At 43.8% G+C, this 2,877-nt stretch overlaps 1 protein-coding gene and 1 non-coding gene across 5 annotated transcripts in view; both read right to left on the reverse strand.

Moving 5' to 3' along the window:
* Positions 1-2,877, reverse strand: part of gse1b (Gse1 coiled-coil protein b) — a 194,802-nt gene that overhangs the window by 113,287 nt on the left and 78,638 nt on the right. The window lies entirely within an intron of this gene.
* Positions 462-565, reverse strand: LOC112487075 (U5 spliceosomal RNA). Its single transcript, XR_003049802.1, has one exon. It is a non-coding gene; the product is annotated as a U5 spliceosomal RNA (small nuclear RNA).

A 2,877-nucleotide genomic window follows, 5' to 3' on the forward strand; every position in this document is an offset into this window, starting at 1 on the left:
TTAGGTCAAAGTAAAAAATGTGATTGTAATCCATCAAACGAGTCATTTGATCGTTTAATAAAATTGTGTTTTGTAATTTAAAAAAACATGAATATGTAAAAGATAGTAGAAGTAAAGTACTTGGTGGACAATCAACAAAAAGGTATTATGGGGTTTGTGTCAGGTGAATTTTTTATGCCGGTCACAGGGTGTATGATGTAAAGTTCATGCAAAAGTCCTTATGAAAATAATAATAATAATAATGTAGATATAATTTGAAATTCCAGGGATTTAATTTTTGTAATCTAAAAAAAATTAAAATTTAGTAGCACTATGTGACTTCATTCCATGTGAGACACATGTCTCACACGAGGGGACGGTGCCTTGCTCAGAGCACCTCAGTGGTAACTTGGCAGCTGGTGGACTTGAACCTGAAACCTTCTAGACCCAAGTCCACTTCCTTAACCACTAAGCCACCACTGCCCAAAACTAATTTCACAGGGCAAAAAAAAAATTGGTAAGTTATTCCTCTCCACGGAAATTTTTAGTAAAAGTGGAAAAATTGATTTGATCTGTAGAGAAACAAGAGTTTCCTGAAGGCCACACTGACAAAGGTTTGACTCCTACTGTAGGTACAACTTTATTCATCCCTGGAACATTTGTGAAGGTGCTGCAGAGTAGACTGGTCACACACCGGTCCACAGTAAAGAAGTAGAGAGAGAGAAAACTCTTCGGGGACAGTGTTGTCCTGCACTTGGTGAAAGACCTCAGAAATGTTGAACTGAGATCAGAGCAGTGGACTGGAGCCAAATGGAGCTGCCTACTCCAATGTGGGACACAGTGTTGGCAGTATCACGTCCTGGATGTGTGTGTGTGTGTGTGTGTGCGGGCACGTGTTACAATTGTTTGTGAAACGGCGTTAGAGAATGTTTGCTTTCAACACTTCATCGTCTTCCAGTCGAATAAGAGTGGGAGGATTCCTCTTTGTGTGTGTTATTGAATTCACACACAATGCGTGAAGCGGGTTTCTGCGTGTGTGTGTGTGGGTGTGTGTGTGTGTGTTTGTGCGGGCACGTGTTACAAGTGTTTGTGAAACGGCGTTAGAGAATGTTTGCTTTCAACACTTCATCGTCTTCCAGTCGAATAAGAGTGGGAGGATTCCTCTTTGAGTGTGTTATTGAATTCACACAATGCGTGAAGCGTGTTTCTGCGTGTGTGTGTGTGGGTGTGTGTGTGTGCGGGCACGTGTTACAATTGTTTGTGAAACGGCGTTAGAGAATGTTTGCTTTCAACACTTCATCGTCTTCCAGTCGAATAAGAGTGGGAGGATTCCTCTTTGTGTGTGTTATGGAATTCACACAATGCGTGAAGCGTGTTTCTGCGTGTGTGTGTGTGGGTGTGTGTGTGTGTGTGGGAGTGAGAGTGTATGTGCCACACTGAGTTTAATTAGCCCGTGTGGTGCTAGCAGGCTGTGGTCAGACGGAGTGGTGAAAGGGAACAGGTGGCCTCTGCTACGGAGGGGACGCAGGAGTCCAGAGTGCAACCCCCAACCTTCAACCTGCCCACACAGAGTTGGCCGTGACTGATGGAGCCCATATTCATAACTACACGCTCCTCCGAGCCCGAGAACTGCTGCAGTTACTAATCATTATTATCACGCCGCCTTTCGCTTGCTCGGCCAATTCACTCCTCTACGGGGAGGACGCGGCCGTTAAAGCGGGCAGTTCTCTGTCCTTTAAGTAAACCAAACTGGGAGAACAGTGCTCTGCTTCACTGCCACAGCGGGGGCTCTGGAAACAGACCAGGTCAAGAGCGGACCGCAATATTATGGCTGAGAGAAAGAACAAGGGATGGACGGAGTCTGGGTGGCGGGTGCCAGGTGGCAGCGGTGGCATGTCCCTGCCACCTGTCTCAGGGAATATGAACCCTTCTTGCCCCTCCTGCTCTCTCAGAGTGGGATGACACTGGCTCCCCGTTTGCCTGGATGCCGTCCTGGCTGTCAGCCTGTCCATCCATCCGTCTGGCTGCCTAGTGTGCCTCACATCGAGTCAGTTGGTTAGTCAGTCCCTCCGTTTGTCAACCTGTCTGTTAGCCTATTAGAATCGCTCCTGGCTGCTACCTGCTAAAACAGCTTGCTATCACCACTTGAATTAATCACCGTCCGCACCAGTCCGCTCTGATCTATTATGTGTCTCTTCTCATTACTGTCCTGGATGTTTAGTGTCTTCTTTTCTCACGTCCCACACTGTCTGTCCTGTACGCAGCTCTGGTCGTACGTCACACCGACTCGTTTCCTTTTCTTTTTCCCTGTTTCCTTGCCTGTCAGACTCACTTCAACCTCACAAAATACACCATCAAGCAACAGTAAAAGTTAGTATGGGTGGAGGCAAGGAGGTATTTAAGTGTCTAAAATAAGTCATTACAATTATCATTATTAGTTCTCAATTCATCTTTAAGGTAAACAGCTGATTAACTAACGAACTAACTAACTAAATGAATAATAATAAAAAAGGTGAAATCTACCAAAAATGGCCAAAAACAAAAGCAAAATAAATAATAATAAAAAATATTATTTATATAGTAAAATAAATATGGAAGAAAAAATGTACAGTAGTAAAAAAAACTGGTCCAGAGAAAACAATTTTAAATGATTTAATTTTTAAATAGGATTTTTTTTGTGCCTTTTTTAGGCATTTCTGCTACTTAGCTTATATTGTTGCTGTGGTTAGTGACAAAAAAAGGTTTGTGTTAAAAATAATATTTTACTGTAATCGATTCTGGTGTCACATGCTCTGAAGCGTCCAGGGGAACAAGGACCACTCACTTGTTCCCAACCTAGTTAGCAGCAGCAGCAGATTAGGTCCCGCCGCTGTACGGAGTATGACGTGAGATTTGAAC

Source organism: Cynoglossus semilaevis, chromosome 5, assembly GCF_000523025.1.
Source record: "Cynoglossus semilaevis isolate Cse_v1.0 chromosome 5, Cse_v1.0, whole genome shotgun sequence".
In the NCBI taxonomy this organism is placed as follows: domain Eukaryota; kingdom Metazoa; phylum Chordata; class Actinopteri; order Pleuronectiformes; family Cynoglossidae; genus Cynoglossus; species Cynoglossus semilaevis.